Genomic DNA, 25,634 nt, shown 5'->3' on the forward strand with positions numbered 1-25,634 from the left:
TTGCAACACAGCTTATTGATGAAATGGTTGATAAAGGATTCTCTGCAGATGCCACCACCTTCGAATGTAATACATTTATCGCGCAATGACGATCTCATTCTGAGAAAACTACGAAATCGTTCCAAATGTTCTAAAGATGCAAAGTTTAAGTGATATTTTAACAATCAAGACTTGCACAACAGATGGACGAGGTATTTGTTATGTTGTGAGTTGTTGCTACTTCAATATATTTCATTTGAGTACAATTACAATCCCTCTAGTAGTTACTTTCCCTTTTCAAAAGAAACTATATATTAGCACTAGATTATGATTTTAGGTTGTATATTCACATTAACATTTATGAATATGTTTGATTGCTAGATAAAAAGGACTGAAGTACTATTGGGTGAGTATGTGAATAACCTAAGATTTGTTATTGTGCCTATGCAGATACCTTTCCCTTTCTCTTGTGAGACCCTGCTACTTCCCTTATCAATGCATTTTGTGTATAGTTTCAGTGTTGGCAATTCATTTATCAACCTACCATGATGAATTTCTAATTTTTATTATATTCCTAAAAGCAAAACTCGCACGCTAACTAGATAATTCCTTTTATATATGTAGAATGTATAAGCATATTTGTTCTGTGCTTAATTCTATGTGCATTTGCAGGTTTTTCACCCTTTTTCCATACAGGAAATCAGTGCATGTTGTGGTTTTTATCTTGCAAGCATTTTGTGATTCCATAATCACAATTAATAATGTGCCTATTCCCTAATTTGCAACTTTCTGCATTATTTTCTGCTTGATGATGCAACTGCAAAAAGTAGAAAGTGGATTGACGGAAAAAAGAAGAAGAAGAAGAAGAAGATAGTTATGGGTCCATAGCTAGGTTTAAAGGATGGAAAAACAAAAAAAAAAAAAGAAGGGAAGAGAGGGGAGGGGGGGGGGTGTTTGCGTGTGGGGTGGTGTGTAAGCTTAAGACAGCTAGACAGTTGAAGTAGAAACATAAAAATTGCCATATTGGAGTTTGCTTACTGTTAAAAGAAAGAGAATCTTCCAAAAAATGTTGGAATGTATTATACATAGAATTTGGGTAGTAGATACTTACATTATAGGTGTAAGTGATTTATGTTCAAATGGTTGCTAATAATGGAATGATATTTTTTGATATAATAGCAGCTTTACTTGTATTTCTATTTTATATGTTTAGCCACTGGCGTCCTGTATATTGTCATTTTATTTTCATGAGTAGGTTGGAAATATCAAAGCTTTATATTGTTGTTATGCACATGGAGATAAAACCCAATTGTACTGTGACCTCATAACACTTCCCCTTCTTGTGCAGGATCTAGCTCTTGTGCTTCAGGTGCAAGTCCTTGTTCTACCGTACAAGAACAAGGAACTGCCTTTGATTTTACATATGATAATGGTACAGATTGGGAATTCTGTGTCTTTGTAGATTGAATTGGCTTGCATGAATTGTCATGACTTAGATGTCAATAGTAGATTAAACAAATATTTAATTATTGTCCGAGTCGTGTATATATTTTGTGCTAAAGTTTAGGATTTTTGGGAGTAGGTGTTGGAGTTGCTTATCAGATACTATTCGGTTATTGAAAGCTAGTTGTTTGCTGGTGATGTCAAATATGTATTAATTGTTTAGAAGCATATGCTCATGCAAATAAAAATGGTTAATGCTTTAAATTAAACCATTTGTAATGTTGTCTTCACCCACTAATCTACAGTTGCGAGGAAGTTTGTCACACACGTTCTCTTCCAACTTGACCACTTCCAACATATTCAAGAGAACATATAATCTTTGATTACTTATGGCCTCCGAAGTTTGTTGCGCGCCAGAAAATTGCTTCACTAGTCGATGATTAATGCAGCAATCTCTAGCGTTAAGAGAATTCCTGTTTGGACTTTGCTAGAAGAAGTTGCTAATATATGAACATTTTAAGATTTGTTATTGTTCCTGTGAAGATGCTAATATATGAACGTTTTAAGAAGACTTGTTATTGTGCCTATGCAGATGCCTTTCCCATTCTCTAATGAGAACAGAACCTTGCTCCTATTACAAATGATTATAAGTGAATTATTTCGTGCCTATGCTAATCGAAAGAAAAATGGATAATTCTTAAAATTAAATTATTTGTGATGTTATCTAGACGCACCAACCTGCAGCTGAAAACTCTAGGCCGCTTGGGGCGGCTGGGGCCTTATGGGGCTCATGGTCAATCAGAGAAGTCTGTTTTGCTTCGCCTCTACATTTGAGATGAGTGTATTTTCTCCAATTGGTTGCTCTTGGCACGGAGGATGTGGAAAGCACGAAATGACCTGATCTTCAATGATAAACTATGGGAAACACCAAATATCATCAACAAAGCTATCCATCTGGTCAGTAGCAGAGTTTTGACACTCCCAATTTTTTTTATTAGAAGTCTAAGGGTGGAAAATATAATTTTGGATCAGTTGAAGGATTAAAATGAACTTTATCATTAAAGTTATAGGTGGCAGCCCATTTTCACCCGACTGATGGCAACAGATAGGGTACTCGTGAAAATCACTTACTTAAATCCAAATATGATTAATATTTTCAAAATCAAATTCATCATAAATTCGATTAAAATTTATTATTAACTGTCTAAATAAGTTCTAAACTCTATTATTATTCGAAAAATTTTAGAATCTATTTAATTTTATATATTTTAAATAATAATTTATATAAAATTTTATTTTTTATTAATAATTTATATTTTGAGGAGGATGTTAGTCATAGGATTAAAGCTGAATGGTTGAAGTAGAGATGTGCCACGGGAGTTTTATGTGATCGTAAGATTCCCAACAAGTTGAAAGGAAAATTTTACCGTACAGCCATACGATCGGCTATGTTATATGTTATATGGTAGTGAGTGTTGGGCACTGAAAGAGTCGTATGCGTCTAAGATAAGAGTTGCAGAGATGAGAATGTTAAGGTGGATGAATATTACTTTTTATATTTGATTAAATATTAATATAAACTTGTTCAAATAATAAATACCTAACATATAAAACCAAACTCGTCATGAATATTACTTTTTAAATTTGAATTCTTCCTAAACCCAACTATATATTATCTAAATATATTTTATTAGGGTTTAGTCGAATCAAGTATCCACAAAAATCAATCCGTTTGATCTCTATATGAAACTTTTTAATATAATATATATATATATATATATATATATACATATATATATATTATCAAAGGGAACAAATTGGGACAAAACCTCCGAGTTTCTTTGAGCCAAAAAAATCCATCAAAGATCAATACCTTTATTTGTCCAAAAATCCATCAATTTTTTTTTTCTCCAATCAATTTCTTGCTACCTTCACATTCTCCGGTTCAATCTTGATTCGGTTTTGGTACGATTTCGATTCAATTTTTAGTAAAAAATAAGAACTAAACTCAAATATCAAAATAAAATTATATTTGATATGATTCTATCGATCTCGAATGATTCTTCGGTTTAGTTCAAATCCCTATGAACCATGCACAGCTATATATTAATATAGTTGCATCAGTTTTTAATTATAAACCAATAGTTGACAAACCATAGTCAATAATTTGATGAATCAAGTTACATTCAACAACTATCGGAAGAATTGGAATCAAAGCTAATTCATATATATATATATATAGCAATCCACTCTCTGGTGGGCTTTCCAGTAAGAGAAGAAATCTTTTGTGGGGGCTGCTTATGAAAACAATCATTTCTTTCTTTAGCGGATAATATAAATGCAGAATGTATAAGTGTGATAACAAACAAAAGGAAAAAAAAACTATAGCAGTGGAATTCATTTTAATGCATTTTAGATTATAGTTAGCTTAGGGAAATGCACATCACCATCTCTTATTGTAAAAGTTGGAGAGCTAAAGGCTAGGGTGAGCAGATTTCAGTTTAAACCCAAAAATCGTATCGAACTGAGTTAATTCAGTTCAATCGATTTGGTTTTAAAATTTAATCCGTTTGGTTCGATTTTATTTTATAAAAATTTCAGTTATTTCAGTTCGATTTTGAAGAAAAAAAATCGATTAAACCGAACCAACCTAAATAGTAATTTTATATATTCAAATCGAACCAAACAGAATTTTATATATTCAAATCAAACCAAATCGAACCAAATCGATTTTTGAATTAATTTATTTTTATGAAAAATTTATGAATTATATTTAATTATATATATATATAAATTATTTAATTTCATTGATTAATGATTATTAGATTCAAACTAAAGTTAAAATTAGACAAAATAACTTAAAAATCAAGTCTAAATTAAAAAAATCAATTAAAAATCAAAACCGATCGATTTAAACTGAATCAAACCAAATCAAAATAGAGTGATTCAATTCAATTCGATTTGAACCGAATGCTTACTCTACTAAAGGCATTATCAAGCAAAAATGACTAGGTATAAGCTACAAAATAATGGCAACTTAGGGTCGTGAGGAGTGGCGGTCCATTTCCTTAGCCCCTGTTTGCCATTAAGTTTCGAGCACAAACTAATTTTCTGAATAAAAGCACAATTTTAAATGCTATTGAGAAAAGTAGTTTGAAAAAAACTATTTTGTTATTTTAGTATTCTTATAATTAAATTTAATTTTTAATTTTTTTTAATACCCCTAACTAGTATATTTAAAAAATTATTTTCTCAATAGTAATTTCAATAGAAATACCAAATTAGCCTTTAGTCTCTCAAGGACAAGTTTAAGAAGTATGTGCCGGATGGATTTATTGAGAGATTAAACAGAAGGTGAAGAAAAGACTGAAGGGAAAAACATGAGTAGGACAGATGGGTGCAAAGTAATTTTTTTTAATTTAATAATAAAAATAATAATATTAAATTAAGATAAATCACACATCAGCAATTTTTATAAGGTTCACTCTCTTCCTCGCTCGTATATTTACAGTATTTGTTGGCTTTATTAATTTTTCTTTAATTATCATGATTTTAACGAGTTTTAAGTTTTTAAATATTTTTAATAATTTATTTTTTAATTATAAAAGATAAGGAATTTTTTTTAATTTTTAAATTAGAAAATTATTTTTTGTTGCTAATAGTTGAATGAATTTTTTTATATTTTCTCTTAATTTTTATAAAAATAAAAACAAAAATTTTTTAAAATTAAAAAAAAAAAATTTCTACAAATAAATATGCCCCTAACATCTTGTCATTACTGGTGTATGTGCTTCCAGAAATACTTGCATCTCTGTTGGTAGATTTCTTGTAACTTTTAACATATGTATGTATAAAAATATATTTTATGAGAAATATAAATTATAAATTACTTTTATAAATAAAATTATAAATATAGTGAGAAAAAACTTAAATAAGTTAGATCAATTTTAATTTAATATTCCATTTGATCAATTTGGCAATATAAAATTTGTTTCATAAACACTTTTTTAATGCAAATAATTAATATTTATTTGATATTATTATTAGAATTATTTTTAAAAAATACTTTTTAAATATATTAATTAGAAAATAAAAAATTAATTAAAAAAATTAAACTAATGAGTTCAATTCAACGATGCTAAATTTGCTTTTAAAATTGTGAATCTCTCATTTAAATTTTAATATTAAAAAATAAAATTAATATATTTTAGTGATAAAAATATTAAAATAAAAAATTATTTTTAAAAATATTTAAAATATTTATTTTTTAGAAAATATCTTTTAATTTTGAAACTCAATATCAATGGGGTACTAATGGTTTTTTATTGGGTCAAATGTTTTATTATTATTATTATTATTATTATTATTAGTAATAATAATAATAATCCGATTTTTTATTAGTGTTATTAAACTTGACCCTCTATATTTTATATTTAATCCGGTTAAGAAATTGGGTGAATGAATCAATGGTTCACTTGACCGAGTGAGTGGGTCAATATTTCAATAAGTGAGTTAATAGCCCATATCATTAAAAATTAATTAAATATATATAAGTTAATTAAATATGACACCTATTAATATAAATAAATATAATTAATTAAATTTTAATTATTTAATATAAAACTTTAACACCTATTAAGTTATATTTAAAAAAATTTAATAATATTTTTAAATTTTATACAAAAATATTCAAGCAATATAATGTATAAAAATTTCCATAAAATATAATTCTCTTTTTAGTTTTTATGAAATATTAAGCATGCATTAACAAAAATATAAATATACCGAAATAAAAAATACATAATTACTAAATTAACTCAATTAATTTTGATTTAATGACTTTTTATGAGATTTTAAGTTCAATTTCCTATATTAATAATAAAAAAAAATTATTAAATAATTGAATTGGTCGAGTCACATCAGTTCAATCGTTGGATTAATTTATTGTCCAATTTAATCATAAACTTGGATCAATTTAAAGGATAATTCACTAATTCAACCGGTTGATTTGATTTGGATTTAATAACTGTGGTTCTTATTATCTTCCTAATGATGGTAATACATAACAATTAGCAAAGTTCAATTAAATATGAAGAAAAATAAAATAAAAATTAAAAAAAAATATCAACTAAGATCACAAAATTGATAATAAACATAGGAGAATAAAGTTTAATTTGTTTTCTAAAATTGATAATTATGGATAATTAAATTCAAAACTGTAAATTTGAGTAATTTATTTCACGAATTTAATAAAATAGGTCAATTTTTATTAAATTATATCACATGTATCGAAAGCAAGCGTAAAATTTAATTATTAACAATAAATTATATTATTACCATTATAACTATTTTTTAGTTCTTAATAATTTTATAGGAGTAGTAAATATTATAAAAATTTTATAAAAATCCATTAATTTTTATATAATTTTTATTAATTTTTTATATATTATATAATATTATAAATATTATATTTAATTATTTAAATTGAAATATTAATTTTAATGTTATTTTAATTGATTATATAAATAAAAGTATTTATCAACTTAAATTTTTTCTATTTGATCAAAGTTCTATGTTATATTATTAACATATAATATTAACTTAATTATAAATTTAAAGGTAATATAAAAAAAATATAATAATAAGTTTAAAAATATAAATGGGTGAAAAAGTTTAAAAATTAAAATAAATTAATAATAAATACAAATTAATTCATTAAATTTAATTCATTTAAAATTTATTATTTTACTTTTTTTAAAAAAAATGATTTGTATATATTTTATTTTAATTTTTCATAATTTAAAATAATGTTAACTTACATAATAAAATTGTATATTATTTGTAAAATTAGAAAATAAAATAATTTTAAAATGAATTTTTGTTAATCATTATAAAATTTTTATTTTTATTATATTGAAATTTTAAAATTTTATATTGTCATATAATTTAATCCAAAAAATTTTAAAACCTATTTAATATATTAATTATTTAATATATGTAATAAGTATTTTTTTTTTAAATCATAGATTATATTTTATATGTTATAAATATATTATTGATTAAAATATAAATATAAATATAAATTTAATCATGTATGTTTTAATTAAAATTATATATATATATATATAGGTTTCTCATTCTAAACTAAAATTTTAACAAAATTTTTATGAAATAATTTTAAAAAATAAAATTTAAACAAGGAAAAATGTAAACTTATATATATATATATAGGTTTCTCATTCTAAACTAAAATTTCAAAAAATTTTTATGAAATAATTTTAAAAAATAAAATTTAAACAAGGAAAAATGTAAACTTATATTATTAATATTTATAAGAATATTTTTATTAGTTCTAAAAGTTGGTCCTTCATTTGTACTTGTATATATATTATAATGCATAAAGTCTATTATTATAAATGCACCATATGTATTATATGTTTAAAATTTATATTATATTTCTAAAAAAAATATAAAAATATTTTTATAAAATTAATTTCAGTTTTAATTATTTTTTTATCTGGTATCCAGAATGATTCAGTATAATATGATTCTCGATTCTGTTATTAATAAAAAATTAGAACTATATCAACATAATAAAATAAATTTATTCCAATATGATTTGGTTCTTACAATATCTTTTTTATTTCAATTTTTATCAATTTATTTTTATTCAAAAGAATAAAAATCATAAACACTACTATTTTCAATGTTAAAAAAAATAAAAATAGGAAAATATTGATAAATTAATAATATAAATATAAATCTAATTAGTTAATATATTATTAATATTAGTCATTTATTTATTATTAATGCATGAGATAATATTTTATAAGTGGTATAATACTAACTCTATGATAAAAATTTTTAAAAAATCATACTTGTAACAATGTAAATATACATAGGAATAAAATTAAGTAGATTTAAATTTAATATATACAATAAATAACTAATGGTAAATATAAATTTGAAAGATACTAGTTAATATTGTAATACAATAAAATTATATTTTTTATTTATTAATTTTTTTATTTTAATTAATTATTTCATGTAAAATTTTATATTTAATTGAAGTTAAGTATAAATAGAACTAAAAATTTTAAATTTATGTTAACTCTAAAATTAAGAATTTTAAATTAATTTAAATAATAAAAATATAATTTTAATTAATTTTAAGAATAAAAGACAATTTGAATATATATATATAATCTTAAAAATATTTTCTTAAATAATTTTTCAAAAACATATATTGTTGCTTGAATTGTTAAATATTTGCTGAATTTGATTTTAAATTTTGAGATGAGATTAAGAGTGAATTAATGGTATTTTTATTCCATTTTTTTTATTAAATTTAAAAATTTTTTTTTTGTTATTTTTGAACTAGGAAAAACATAACGAGGGAATAAGAGAAATGGCATAGATATTTGGATAGGGGATTCAGTGAATGGTTAGTTCTAACAGATGTGTTATCTTTTCAATCATTTGATAATCCCGGACTTGACACAATTATTGGAAACTAAAAGCTTTTTTTTTTTTAATTAGCATAATTTTCTTTAATTGCAATTATGTATATAAATGGAGACCCTTTCTTCTATAAGTAAATAATAATAATTTAATTAAGTGAAGAAAGGGGTAATTAGTTTTTATTGTATATTGTTCACTTTCTTTTCTTATACTCATTTCTAATATAAGCTTTATAACTAATTTAATAAAATCATGAGAAGTAAAAATTTAAGTGAACAATCAACACTGATCAACAGATGGACGAAGTCTTTGTTATGATGCTGAGTTATTGGTACTTAAACCTGATCCTATTATATTATATGCTGCAACCTGATCCTATCATATTATATGCTGCATCCTTTATCGGTGCATACTAGTAACAGGGTAATATAATTAAATTACATACTAGTAAAATATATAAAATAATATTTTCTAAATAACGATAATAATATATTTAAAATAATAGTACCCACTAAAATTTTATAGAATAAAAATTCAATCTAATTTAATAATAATAACAATAATAATAATAATGCATGTAAATAATATTCCTTTAAAAAAAATACTATCATGAAAAAAATATTAGTTTAACATGATGAATAAAATGTTATAATAATAAAATAATACATTAATTAAAAATATATTATTATTATTATTATTTAAAAAAAAATAAAGTTGTTACACTATCTATCTATAATTTATTTATAATCTATCTATAATATATAATATAAATAAATATGTGAAGGGGAAATATTAGATTTAACAAAAACCCTTAAGTATTTATATTAGTTAAAATTATATTTTTATTATTTAAATTAATAAAAAATTAAATTTAACTGACTATTGAAAATAATATATTTTAAGAAAAGAGTTAAAATTTCAATTCTAATTCAATTATAACTCAAGAGCAATATTAAAATTTTTAATATAAAATTATATTATAGAAAAGCAATAATGTTCCTTAAAAAATAATGTAACAAAAAAATAGCCTTTAATTTTTAATAATTCTATTATATTACAAATAAAACTTTAATACATATAAAACTGTTGTATTTATTAAAAATTAAATTTTTTAGGTTTCCAAGCTAGGAGAGATGATTAGAGTTCATATATATATATATATATATATATATATATATATATATATATATATATATATAAGTGAAGTTTTGATTTTATATGCAATAATTTTACCTTGTGATTATCTCTTAGAAACAACTTTACGTATAATAAAATCTTTAATCCCTCTCCCTATAATAGAATTCTATGTACATGTCACTAACTATTTATAGAGTCAGAACAGCATTATAATTTACATAAATTTAAAGTTATTAAATCCCATAATAAGGATTTATCAAATTATTTCAATGCACCCACCAACTCCTCTCTAATCCCACTTTTCAATCACGTTCGAATTCTTTTCATTTTTTATTTTTTAATCACTCATTAAAAGCCATCTTCTTGTTTTAGTTATTAATAAGCAGTTAGTCAATGGGTCTCAAGGCTTTACCCAGGCTAATTCTGAGAAGAAGGTGGTTGTTGTGATCATGGTCAATGGATCCACCAAAGATAATGGAGTTACAATTTCTTGATATTTTCATCTCTTTCATTTTTATTTTGTTGTGTTACAATATACAAAACGGTGCATTTGTCAAATAAGTAAAATGAATGTCCAGCGGTTGAAAGTTGTTATGGGCGTTGGCCATTCTGTTACTTCAGTAGCAAATTGCAAGGGTAGTTTTTTTGCAGGAGAGGGAAAGGGAAGAAGTTGTGAGGTTGTTAGATATGTTAGTTATAAAGTTGTAACAGACTATGTGCATATTCATTCTTGATTCTATTTTTCTGTCACAACATTAGTATCAGAGCAATTGTCCATGGTCATGATAGGGGTAGAGTCGCGATCCTAAGAGTGACGAAAAGAGTTGGCTTTCAATGATGATTAAGGTTGAGCACAGATAGGAAGCATGGTTACAAGAGGTGGTGGCAAGCCAAGAAGTGAAGTTTCTAAGAATTATTAATGAGTTGAAAACTTTGATTGCTGGATTAAATCGGCAAAATGTGAAGATAGTAGAACAGAGAATTCGACAAGAATCAGAGGAAATTGAAGAGAACGTGGATAGAATTAATTCACAGGAGCCCAAATGTTTTTCAATTTTTCATTTCTATTGCCTCAACTGCAATCATAGGAGAATAAAGTTTAATTTATTTTCTAATTTTTAATAATTATGAATAATTGAATTCAAAACAGTAAAATTGATTAATTTATTTCATTAATCTAATAAAGGAAGTCAATTTATTGGATAGAGTGGTACTGTAATCACTTTAAATGTCTCGGCTCAGAGTCATTCAAGTAGATGGGGGATGTGAGAAGGATGTTAGTCATAAAATTAAAGCCGAATAGTTGAAGTGGAGACGTGTCACAAAAGTTTTATGTGATCGCAAGATTTCCAATAAATTGAAAGGAAAATTTTACTATACAGTCATATGACCGGCCATGTTATATGATAGTGCGTGTTGGGTACTAAAAGAGTCATATATGTCTAAGATAAAAATTGCGAAAATGAGAATGTTAAGAGAATCCATATAGTTGATCCTAAATTTTTAGAATAAAGGCTTAGTTGAGTTAGTTGAGTATTTTAAATTATATCTCATGCATCTAAAGCCTAAAATATTAATATTAAATTATATTATATCCCTTATGTTAATTATTTTTCATTCTTTAAAAATTTTATAAAAGTAATCAGTAACTTTTAATAATTTGAAAAATATTTTAAAATAATTTTATTTAAAAATCTTGCTGTTTGAGTTATAAAATATTTGTTGAATTTTATTTTAAATTTTGAAATGAGATAAATAGTGAATTAATGGTAATTTTTATTTTATTTTTAATTAAATTTTAATTCTTTGTCATTTTTAAACTTGGAAATTCATTGTCCTAATAAATATTGTTAATAATTTATTTTCTTAATATATTAATTTAAATTATTGAATTTTTTTATTTTATTATCATTAAATCACAAAAAGTACATAATTTTTTATTTATTTAATAATTTTTTTTATTCATTTAACTATAAATTTTAATATGTTAAATTTTATTGTTCATTAACATAAATAATTTTATTATTTAAAAATTTATTTTTAAATAAAATATTTTATTATAAAATAATATCTTTAAATTAAAAATTTTAAATTACCTTTTAATACTAGTTGTGCAGTGATATGGTTCGATTTGATTAATTAATTAAGTTCAATAATCCTCATAATTTTAAAAGATAAATTAAAATATAAATCAGAATTAATTGAATAAAAAATAAAATAACACTTTTTATTTTAATTATTAATTTTTTGAAACAATTAGAATTATTATTTAACTGAATAATAAATGGAATATAAGTTACTGTTTTCATAAATAACTTATTACATAATTTGTTAAAAGGTATTTTCTATTTCTAAACTATTCTTCTCCTTCCTCTCCCAACTTTCTCTTCATTTTTTTTTAAATATTTCTCATAGTTTTATATATTTTTTATATAACAAAAATAATATTCTTTTAGAAAAGTATTTTTAATTTTTAAACTCAATATCAAGTGGGGTATTAATATTTTTTTATTAGGGTCCATCTATCTATAATCTATTATTTAAATTAATTAATAAGCAGTTAAATTATTGGGTCGTAGGCTCTATTTGTTTTAAGAAAAATATTTTTCTAAAAAATATTTTCTATACTTTTTATCATTTAAGAGCAATCAGAAAAATTAGTCAACAGGAAATTAAATCATTTTTAATAAAAATAACTTTCATTTTTCAAAGAAGATGTCATTTTTCGTTTTCTTAATTTTGAAAAACTTATTAAAATGTGAAAACGCTTCCACATACATAAAATAAATAAATATCATTAATTTAACATTACAGTCAAATAATAAAAAATATTTTCATAAAAAATATGTTTTTTTTTTAAATATTTTCATTGAAAATATTTTCTATATACAAGCCATTTTATGTGAAACAAACGAAGTCTTAGAGTTATTACAATTTTATGATATTTACAAATATGTATACAAATACAACTAATGTATAAATACACATTTAAAGAAAACTTATTATTATTAAATATGTGCAAGTTGGCCAAATAGACGCTCGAATATTTTTCAAATTTTCATTTTTGTTGCCTCAAAACAAAAATATTTATCATTGTAATACATAGCAATTAACAAAGTTCAATTAAATGTGAAGAAAATTAAAAAAAAAATCCACTAAAATAATAGGAGAATAAAGTTTAATTTATTTTCTAATTTTAATAATTATGAATAATTGAATTCAAAACTGTAAAATTGATTAATTTATTTCATGAATTTAATAAAATAGGTCAATTTATTTTAAATTATATCTCATGCATCGAAAGCCTAAAATATTAATAGTAAATTATATTATATCCCTTATATTAATTATTTTTCATTCTTTAAAAATTTTATAGAAGTAATAAGTATTTTTTTAATAATTTAAAAAATATTTAAAAATAAATTTATTCAAAAATCTTGTTGTTTGATTTATAAAATATTTGTTGAATTTTATTTTAAATTTTGAAATGAGATAAATGGTGAATTAATGGTAATTTTTATTTTATTAATTTTTTGTCATTTTTAAACTTGAAAATTCATTGTCCTAATAAATATTGTTAATAATTTATTTTCTTAACATATTAATTTAAATTATTGAATTTTTTATTATATTATTATTAAATCACAAAAGTACATTAAATTTTTTTATTTATTCAACGATAAATTTTAATATATTAAATTTTATTGTTCATTAATATAAATAATTTTATTATTTAAAAATTTAATTTTAAATATTTATTTTATTATAAAATAAAATTTTACATTAAAAATTTTAAATTATTTTTTAATGTTAATTGTGCATTGGTACGATTCGATTTTAAAATTTAAACATAATTACTGTTTTCGTAAAGATATCTATAAATTACAGATAATTGCTGAACGCTCTTTCTTTCGCCCTAAACATGCAGAGCTGTCTCTCTTTCTCTGAAGATGATAATGTCGGCGCGGAGGATTTTCACAACTACTGAGAGGTTTCTCCACTCAACTGCAAACGAAAAAATGGGTATCATCAATCTCCATCCTTATATTATTATATTATACTTCATGTTCTTGAGATCTAAGTTCAATTCTTCTTCTTTTAGGGACGTTGATGATGCCTTAGCTTTCTTTAATCATATCATTCTTTTGCGTCCTCTGCCTTCTATTGTTCAATTTTGTCGATTTTTATCTGCTCTTGTGGGAATGAAACAATATCACACGGTTATTTCTTTGTCCAGAACAATTGAGTCTCTAGGAATCTCACACGATATTTACTCTCTTTCTATATTGATTAACTGTTTCTGCCGCTTACACCTTGTGAATTTTGGCTTCTCAATTCTGGGGAAAATTATCAAATTTGGATTGGAGCCCAATACTGTGACATTTACTACCTTAATTAAAGGGCTCTGTATAGATGGTAAAATCAATGGAGCAGTAGATTTTTTCAATGATATGGTTGCTGGAGGTTATCAACCTGATGTTCATACCTACAATGTGATAGTAAATGCTCTTTGTAAATGTGGGAAAACAAATGTGGCTATTGAGTTGCTAAAGGGAATGGTTGAGAGAGGTTGTGAGCCAGATGTTGTGACATACAATGCAATTGTGGACGCTCTTTGCAAGGATAAGCTAGTTATTGAGGCTTTAGACCTCTTCTCTCAAATGAGGAATAAATGTATTTCACCTAATGTTGTCACTTACAACTGCTTAATTCAAGGTCTTTGCAATTTAGGCAAATGGAATCAAGCTTTGGCCTTGTTGAAAGAAATGGCGGGGCAAAACATATCACCAAACATTATTACCTTCAATATATTGATTGACAATCTTTGCAAGGAAGGACTGGTTTCAAAAGCTCAAGAAATAATGAAAATAATGATCCAACAAGGGGTGAAGCCTGATGTTTTCACTTACAGTTCTTTGATGGACGGATTTTGTCTGTGTAACCAAATGGATGAAGCGACAAAATTATTTGATCATATGGTAAGCAGTGGCATAGCTAATGTCTTTAGCTACAACATCTTGATTAATGGATACTGCAAGAGCAAAAGGATAGATGAAGCAACAAAAGTTTTGGACGAAATGATTAAAACTAGTTTAGTTCCCAACTTTGTTACTTATACTACTCTTATAAAGGGATTGTGGGAAGCTGGGTGACCTGAAAATGCACTTGAGGTTTTCAAGAGCATGTGTTCTTATGGTCAACAACCAAATGTAATAACTTTCTCAACTATTCTCAATGGCTTGTGCAAACAGGGGAATCTTGATGAGGCACTCACACTATTTAAAGCAATGGAAAAAAGTCGGTTGAAGGTTAATTGTGTGAGCTATAACATTTTGATTAATGGTATGTGTAGAGCTGGGAGGCTTACTGATGCCAAGGAATTGTTTTCTAGGCTTTTTGAAAAAGGTTTACAACCTGATGTTTATACATATAGTATAATAATAAAAGGACTTTGCAATGAAGGTTTACTAGATGAAGCATACAAAGTCTTTAGAGGAATGGAAGAGTGTGGATGTTTACCGAATGGTTGCTGTTATAATGTGATTATTCAAGGGTTTCTCAGGCATAAAGATATACCAGAGGCAACACTACTTATTGATGAAATGGTTGATAAAGGATTCTCTGCAGATGCCACCACCTTTGAATTGGTAATAGATTTATTGCGCAATGATGATCTCATTCTGACAAAACTACGAAATCGTTCCAAATGTTCTAAAGGTGCAAATTTTAAGTGATATTTTAACAATCAAGACTTGCTCAACAGATGGACGAGGTATTTGTCATGTTATGAGTTATGGGTCCTTTTTTATATAGAAAGTATAATTATATTTGGAATTCCCTAGCAAGTTGTTCTATGCTTAATTCTCTGTGCATTCACCAATTTGTCGCCCTTCTTCTATATAGGAAATCAGTGCAATCAGTGCATGTGGTGGTTTTTATCTTGCCAGCATTGTGTGACTCCATAATCATAATTCATGATATGCCTATTCCCTAATTTGCAACTTTCTGCATTATTTCCGGCATGATGATGCAACTGCAAAAAGTAGAATATAGTTTGACAGAAAGAAGGATAGCTAAAACATCAAAAGAATGTTATGTGTCCATAGTTAGATTTAAAGGGTGAAAAAAAAAAGTAGTAAGCTTAAGACTGTTAGATAGTTGAAGTAAAGCACAAAAATTTCCCTCATTGGATTTTGCTTACTGTTGCAAGAAAGTGAACCTTCCAGAAAATGTCAGAATGGATTATGCATAGAATTTGGGTAGCAGATACTTGCATTATAGGTGTTTGTGATATATGTCGAAATGGTTGCTACATAATGTAATGACATTTTTTGATGTAATAGTAGCTTAATTTGTTTTTCTATTTTATGTGTTTAGCCATTTGTGTCCTGCATATTGACATTTTTTTTTATGAGTAGGTTGGAAATGCCAAGCTTTTTATTGTTATTGTGCTGAATTTGCTCACATGTTATTTTTCTTGGCAGGGCCTGTGAACATATTGTTCTTCTTCATTATAGAGACATCATGAGCTTGGTAAGTTTCTATTGACCTGATTCCTTAATCTCAAAGTAACAAATCTCATAAAACATTAAATTTTATTTTATTGGGTAAGCATAAGAATGACTTAAGATTTGTTATTGTGCCTATGTTGATGCCTTTCCCTCTTTCTTGTGAGAATCTGCTCCTGTTATATTATATGCAACTTTTCTTTTTCTTGTGAGAATCTCATTTGTATGTTTTTAGTTCCTTTTCTTTAGTATTAAATGAATTTCAGCTAAATATTGCTTACTGCTTAGCTTGTGATAATGAGTTTTTGGATGTGAAAATTTATATCATCTATGGGTTCAATTCACTAACAAAGTTGTTCAGTTTTGATTATACTGTACAATCTCTTGAATATTCAATCTAATTCTATTCATAAAAAAAATATATTTCAGAATATTTTCTTATCCCATGCAAATTTTCTAATTTCTATCTTTTGCCTCATTACATGAAATTCACAATCAACCTAGTTAACTCATAAATCTCACCATTTCCAGTTGTGGCTAGTGTTGCGTTGTTTGAATTTAAATTAATTTCAGTAGCCACATTTACGTTTTTAGGTAAAAGAGTTTCCTATTCTGTTCTGTGGCCTCCCAGCACTTGTGCAGGATCTAGCTGTTCTGCTCCAGGTACAAGTCCTTGTTCTACCATTCAAGAACAAGGAACTGCCTTTGATTTTACATCTGATGATGGTATAAATTTTTGAAAAGTCTGGGCCACTTGGGGTGGAAGAGGGTTTAAGGGGCTAATGGTCAGCAAGAGAAGCGTAGTTTTCTTGGCGTCTGAATTTGAGAGCTGAATATGTTTAGGCATCCTGAAATAGGAAGCACTGATGGAAAATCTGAAAGCTCTTCTCGTTGATGGCTCTCTTCTCGGACTGGTCGTTCCTGGCATGGAAGCTAATGAATGCACGAAATGACCTGATCTTTAATGATAAACAATGGAAAACACTAGAAGTATGAATTAATCAGTACTCTGAAGCCGAGAATTGCTTCACCAATCCATGATTAATGCAGTAATCTCTAGTATTAAGATAATTACAATCTGGACTCACTAGCTGTTGGTTTCATTATGATAAGCTTTGAAATTCTTACCGTTAGAAGAAGTTGCTAATATGCTTATGAGTCTGTCATCAAGGATCTGTTGTTTTTGTCAATAGAGAAGGAAATTGGCCAGTTCACATTTCAAATTCTAAATGTTTTGTAGTTTCTTTTAAATTTTCTCAAGTTGTGATCAATATTCAAGAGATGATATATAGTATTGATGGCATATGAAGATTTCCCTTCTTTCATAAAACTAACATATGTGTGGCCTCTGTATCTACACATCTATCTCTTTCTGATCTCCATTCATGTGTGCTAGTTTTCTAAATGAAGAAACGAAAATTAATTTTCAGTTTTTCAAAGTTTAATTAAGATTTGAAAATCAATAGAAAAGTTCAGTTTAATAATTTTATTTTTTTCATAAAAATATTATTATAACTTTTCATAATAAAAATTAAATAATTATTAAAAATATTTATGCACAATGATAAAAAAATAATTATATTATTATAAAAGAATAAATAACACATATTAAAAAAATTTTAAAAAGTAAAAAATATTTTTTAGTCATTTATTTTTTTATTATGGAAGATAATAATATATTTTTAATTTTTTAAATTAAAAAACTATTTTTTATATAATTTTTAATATAAAAATAAAAATATTTTTAAAAAATAAAGAAAATATTTTTTACGAGTAAACTGTTGTAACATTTTGTCATTACTAGTGTATATACTGGCAGAAACAGATGCACCTTTATTGGTAGATTTCTTATAACATTAACATATGAAATATAAAAATATATTTTATGATAAATATATTTAGAATTATAAATTATTTTTATAAATAAGATTATAAATATAGTAAGAAAAGAATAGTTAATTAAATTAGATCAATTTTAATTTGATATCCCATTTGATCTATTTGACGGTAAATAAAATATTTTTTTGTCATAAATATTTTTTTAATAGAAAATAATAAACACCTATTTGATATTATTATAAGAGTTACTATTATTATTAGAGTTACTATGGAGAAATTTTTTTAAATATATTAATTAAAAAATAAAAAAAAATTAATTAAAAATTAAATTTATGAACTTTAGTTTAGCGGTACTTTGTTACTTATAATACTCTTATTAAGGGATTGTGGGAAGCAAGGCGACCTGGAATTGCACTAGAAGTTTTCAAGAACATGTGTTCTCATGGTCAAGCAGATAAAGTGACTTTTTCAATCATTCTTGATGGCTTGTGCAAACAAGGGTATCTTGATGAGGCACTCACACTATTTAAAGCGATGGAAAAGAGTCGGTTGAAGCCTGATTGTGTGAGTTTTACAATTTTGATTGATGGTATGTGCAAAGCTGGGAGGCTTAATGATGCCAAAGAACTATTTTTTAGGCATTTTGAAAAAGGCTTACAGCCTAATGTTTATACATATAGTACAATAATAAAAGGCCTTTGCATAGAAGGATTATTAGATGAAGCATACAAAGTTTTTAGAGGAATGGAAAAGAGTGGATGTGTACCAAATGGTTGCTGTTATAATGTGATTATTCAAGGGTTTCTCAGGCATGAGGATGTAGCAAAGGCAACACAGCTTATTGATGAAATGGTTGATAAAGGATTCTCTGCAGATGCCACCACCTTCGAATGTAATACATTTATCGCGCAATGACGATCTCATTCTGAGAAAACTACGAAATCGTTCCAAATGTTCTAAAGATGCAAAGTTTAAGTGATATTTTAACAATCAAGACTTGCACAACAGATGGACGAGGTATTTGTTATGTTGTGAGTTGTTGCTACTTCAATATATTTCATTTGAGTACAATTACAATCCCTCTAGTAGTTACTTTCCCTTTTCAAAAGAAACTATATATTAGCACTAGATTATGATTTTAGGTTGTATATTCACATTAACATTTATGAATATGTTTGATTGCTAGATAAAAAGGACTGAAGTACTATTGGGTGAGTATGTGAATAACCTAAGATTTGTTATTGTGCCTATGCAGATACCTTTCCCTTTCTCTTGTGAGACCCTGCTACTTCCCTTATCAATGCATTTTGTGTATAGTTTCAGTGTTGGCAATTCATTTATCAACCTACCATGATGAATTTCTAATTTTTATTATATTCCTAAAAGCAAAACTCGCACGCTAACTAGATAATTCCTTTTATATATGTAGAATGTATAAGCATATTTGTTCTGTGCTTAATTCTATGTGCATTTGCAGGTTTTTCACCCTTTTTCCATACAGGAAATCAGTGCATGTTGTGGTTTTTATCTTGCAAGCATTTTGTGATTCCATAATCACAATTAATAATGTGCCTATTCCCTAATTTGCAACTTTCTGCATTATTTTCTGCTTGATGATGCAACTGCAAAAAGTAGAAAGTGGATTGACGGAAAAAAGAAGAAGAAGAAGAAGATAGTTATGGGTCCATGGCTAGGTTTAAAGGATGGAAAAACAAAAAAAAAAAAGAAGGGAAGAGAGGGGAGGGGGGTGTTTGCGTGTGGGGTGGTGTGTAAGCTTAAGACAGCTAGACAGTTGAAGTAGAAACATAAAAATTGCCATATTGGAGTTTGCTTACTGTTAAAAGAAAGAGAATCTTCCAAAAAATGTTGGAATGTATTATACATAGAATTTGGGTAGTAGATACTTACATTATAGGTGTAAGTGATTTATGTTCAAATGGTTGCTAATAATGGAATGATATTTTTTGATATAATAGCAGCTTTACTTGTATTTCTATTTTATATGTTTAGCCACTGGCGTCCTGTATATTGTCATTTTATTTTCATGAGTAGGTTGGAAATATCAAAGCTTTATATTGTTGTTATGCACATGGAGAAAAAACCCAATTGTACTGTGACCTCATAACACTTCCCCTTCTTGTGCAGGATCTAGCTCTTGTGCTTCAGGTGCAAGTCCTTGTTCTACCGTACAAGAACAAGGAACTGCCTTTGATTTTACATATGATAATGGTACAGATTGGGAATTCTGTGTCTTTGTAGATTGAATTGGCTTGCATGAATCGTCATGACTTAGATGTCAATAGTAGATTAAACAAATATTTAATTATTGTCCGAGTCGTGTATATATTTTGTGCTAAAGTTTAGGATTTTTGGGAGTAGGTGTTGGAGTTGCTTATCAGATACTATTCGGTTATTGAAAGCTAGTTGTTTGCTGGTGATGTCAAATATGTATTAATTGTTTAGAAGCATATGCTCATGCAAATAAAAATGGTTAATGCTTTAAATTAAACCATTTGTAATGTTGTCTTCACCCACTAATCTACAGTTGCGAGGAAGTTTGTCACACACGTTCTCTTCCAACTTGACCACTTCCAACATATTCAAGAGAACATATAATCTTTGATTACTTATGACCTCCGAAGTTTGTTGCGCGCCAGAAAATTGCTTCACTAGTCGATGATTAATGCAGCAATCTCTAGCGTTAAGAGAATTCCTGTTTGGACTTTGCTAGAAGAAGTTGCTAATATATGAACATTTTAAGATTTGTTATTGTTCCTGTGAAGATGCTAATATATGAACGTTTTAAGAAGACTTGTTATTGTGCCTATGCAGATGCCTTTCCCATTCTCTAATGAGAACAGAACCTTGCTCCTATTACAAATGATTATAAGTGAATTATTTCGTGCCTATGCTAATCGAAAGAAAAATGGATAATTCTTAAAATTAAATTATTTGTAACGTTATCTAGACGCACCAACCTGCAGCTGAAAACTCTAGGCCGCTTGGGGCGGCTGGGGCCTTATGGGGCTCATGGTCAATCAGAGAAGTCTGTTTTGCTTCGCCTCTACATTTGAGATGAGTGTATTTTCTCCAATTGGTTGCTCTTGGCACGGAGGATGTGGAAAGCACGAAATGACCTGATCTTCAATGATAAACTATGGGAAACACCAAATATCATCAACAAAGCTATCCATCTGGTCAGTAGCAGAGTTTTGACACTCCCAATTTTTTTTATTAGAAGTCTAAGGGTGGAAAATATAATTTTGGATCAGTTGAAGGATTAAAATGAACTTTATCATTAAAGTTATAGGTGGCAGCCCATTTTCACCCGACTGATGGCAACAGATAGGGTACTCGTGAAAATCACTTACTTAAATCCAAATATGATTAATATTTTCAAAATCAAATTCATCATAAATTCGATTAAAATTTATTATTAACTGTCTAAATAAGTTCTAAACTCTATTATTATTCGAAAAATTTTAGAATCTATTTAATTTTATATATTTTAAATAATAATTTATATAAAATTTTATTTTTTATTAATAATTTATATTTTGAGGAGGATGTTAGTCATAGGATTAAAGCTGAATGGTTGAAGTAGAGATGTGCCACGGGAGTTTTATGTGATCGTAAGATTCCCAACAAGTTGAAAGGAAAATTTTACCGTACAGCCATACGATCGGCTATGTTATATGTTATATGGTAGTGAGTGTTGGGCACTGAAAGAGTCGTATGCGTCTAAGATAAGAGTTGCAGAGATGAGAATGTTAAGGTGGATGAATATTACTTTTTATATTTGATTAAATATTAATATAAACTTGTTCAAATAATAAATACCTAACATATAAAACCAAACTCGTCATGAATATTACTTTTTAAATTTGAATTCTTCCTAAACCCAACTATATATTATCTAAATATATTTTATTAGGGTTTAGTCGAATCAAGTATCCACAAAAATCAATCCGTTTGATCTCTATATGAAACTTTTTAATATATATATATATATATATATACATATATATATATTATCAAAGGGAACAAATTGGGACAAAACCTCCGAGTTTCTTTGAACCAAAAAAATCCATCAAAGATCAATACCTTTATTTGTCCAAAAATCCATCAATTTTTTTTTTCTCCAATCAATTTCTTGCTACCTTCACATTCTCCGGTTCAATCTTGATTCGGTTTTGGTACGATTTCGATTCAATTTTTAGTAAAAAATAAGAACTAAACTCAAATATCAAAATAAAATTATATTTGATATGATTCTATCGATCTCGAATGATTCTTCGGTTTAGTTCAAATCCCTATGAACCATGCACAGCTATATATTAATATAGTTGCATCAGTTTTTAATTATAAACCAATAGTTGACAAACCATAGTCAATAATTTGATGAATCAAGTTACATTCAACAACTATCGGAAGAATTGGAATCAAAGCTAATTCATATATATATATATATATAGCAATCCACTCTCTGGTGGGCTTTCCAGTAAGAGAAGAAATCTTTTGTGGGGGCTGCTTATGAAAACAATCATTTCTTTCTTTAGCGGATAATATAAATGCAGAATGTATAAGTGTGATAACAAACAAAAGGAAAAAAAAACTATAGCAGTGGAATTCATTTTAATGCATTTTAGATTATAGTTAGCTTAGGGAAATGCACATCACCATCTCTTATTGTAAAAGTTGGAGAGCTAAAGGCTAGGGTGAGCAGATTTCAGTTTAAACCCAAAAATCGTATCGAACCGAGTTAATTCAGTTCAATCGATTTGGTTTTAAAATTTAATCCGTTTGGTTCGATTTTATTTTATAAAAATTTCAGTTATTTCAGTTTGATTTTGAAGAAAAAAAATCGATTAAACCGAACCAACCTAAATAGTAATTTTATATATTCAAATCAAACCAAACCGAATTTTATATATTCAAATCAAACCAAATCGAACCAAATCGATTTTTGAATTAATTTATTTTTATGAAAAATTTATGAATTATATTTAATTATATATATATATATATAAATTATTTAATTTCATTGATTAATGATTATTAGATTCAAACTAAAGTTAAAATTAGACAAAATAACTTAAAAATCAAGTCTAAATTAAAAAAATCAATTAAAAATCAAAACCGATCGATTTAAACTGAATCAAACCAAATCAAAATAGAATGATTCGATTCGATTCGATTTGAACCGAATGCTTACTCTACTAAAGGCATTATCAAGCAAAAATGACTAGGTATAAGCTACAAAATAATGGCAACTTAGGGTCGTGAGGAGTGGCGGTCCATTTCCTTAGCCCCTGTTTGCTATTAAGTTTGAGCACAAACTAATTTTCTGAATAAAAGCACAATTTTAAATGCTATTGAGAAAAGTAGTTTGAAAAAAACTATTTTGTTATTTTAGTATTCTTATAATTAAATTTAATTTTTAATTTTTTTAATACCCCTAACTAGTATATTTAAAAAATTATTTTCTCAATAGTAATTTCAATAGAAATACCAAATTAGCCTTTAGTCTCTCAAGGACAAGTTTAAGAAGTATGTGCCGAATGGATTTATTGAGAGATTAAACAGAAGGTGAAGAAAAGACTGAAGGGAAAAACATGAGTAGGACAGATGGGTGCAAAGTAATTTTTTTTAATTTAATAATAAAAATAATAATATTAAATTAAGATAAATCACACATCAGTAATTTTTATAAGGTTCACTCTCTTCCTCGCTCGTATATTTACAGATTTGTTGGCTTTATTAATTTTTCTTTAATTATCATGATTTTAACGAGTTTTAAGTTTTTAAATATTTTTAATAATTTATTTTTTAATTATAAAAGATAAGGAATTTTTTTTAATTTTTAAATTAGAAAATTATTTTTTGTTGCTAATAGTTGAATGAATTTTTTTATATTTTCTCTTAATTTTTATAAAAATAAAAACAAAAATTTTTTAAAATTAAAAAAAATATATTTTCTACAAATAAATATGCCCCTAACATCTTGTCATTACTAGTGTATGTACTTCCAGAAATACATGCATCTCTGTTGGTAGATTTCTTGTAACTTTTAACATATGTATTTATAAAAATATATTTTATGAGAAATATAAATTATAAATTACTTTTATAAATAAAATTATAAATATAGTGAAAAAAACTTAAATAAGTTAGATCAATTTTAATTTAATATTCCATTTGATCAATTTGGCAATATAAAATTTGTTTCATAAACACTTTTTTAATGCAAATAATTAATATTTATTTGATATTATTATTAGAATTATTTTTAAAAAATACTTTTTAAATATATTAATTAGAAAATAAAAAATTAATTAAAAAAATTAAACTAATGAGTTCAATTCAACGATGCTAAATTTGCTTTTAAAATTGTGAATCTCTCATTTAAATTTTAATATTAAAAAATAAAATTAATATATTTTAGTGATAAAAATATTAAAATAAAAAATTATTTTTAAAAATATTTAAAATATTTATTTTTTAGAAAATATCTTTTAATTTTGAAACTCAATATCAATGGGGTACTAATGGTTTTTTATTGGGTCAAATGTTTTATTATTATTATTATTATTATTATTATTATTATTATTATTATTAGTAATAATAATAATAATCCGATTTTTTATTAGTGTTATTAAACTTGACCCTCTATATTTTATATTTAATCCGGTTAAGAAATTGGGTGAATGAATCAATGTTTCACTTGACCGAGTGAGTGGGTCAATATTTCAATAAGTGAGTTAATAGCCCATATCATTAAAAATTAATTAAATATATATAAATTAATTAAATATGACACCTATTAATATAAATAAATATAATTAATTAAATTTTAATTATTTAATATAAACCTTTAACACCTATTAAGTTATATTTAATAAAATTTAATAATATTTTTAAATTTTATATAAAAATATTCATACAATATAATGTATAAAAATTTCTATAAATATATAATTCTCTTTCTAGTTTTTATGAAATATTAAGCATACATTAACAAAAATATAAATATACTGAAATAAAAAATACATAATTACTAAATTAACTCAATTAATTTTAATTTTAATAACTTTTTATGAGATTTTAAGTTCAATTTCCTATATTAATAATAAAAAAGATTTATTAAATAATTGAATCTGTCGAGTTACATCGATTCAATCGTTGGATCAATTTATTGTCTGATTTAATTATAAACTCGAATCAATTTAAAGGATAATTCACTAATTCAACTGGTTGATTTGGTTT

At 25.6% G+C, this 25,634-nt stretch overlaps 1 long non-coding RNA gene and 1 pseudogene across 1 annotated transcript; both read left to right on the top strand.

The window, feature by feature from the left end:
- The first annotated feature begins 8 nt into the window (after positions 1-8).
- On the top strand, positions 9-20,877 carry LOC131171792 (uncharacterized). Its single transcript, XR_009142434.1, has 2 exons — positions 9-852; positions 20,035-20,877. It is a non-coding gene; the product is annotated as an uncharacterized LOC131171792 (long non-coding RNA).
- Positions 14,094-17,888, top strand: LOC131171790 (putative pentatricopeptide repeat-containing protein At1g12700, mitochondrial; annotated as a pseudogene).
- Positions 20,878-25,634: the final 4,757 nt, after the last annotated feature.

This window comes from Hevea brasiliensis, chromosome 13 (assembly GCF_030052815.1).
Source record: "Hevea brasiliensis isolate MT/VB/25A 57/8 chromosome 13, ASM3005281v1, whole genome shotgun sequence".
Classification (NCBI taxonomy): Eukaryota; Viridiplantae; Streptophyta; class Magnoliopsida; order Malpighiales; family Euphorbiaceae; genus Hevea; species Hevea brasiliensis.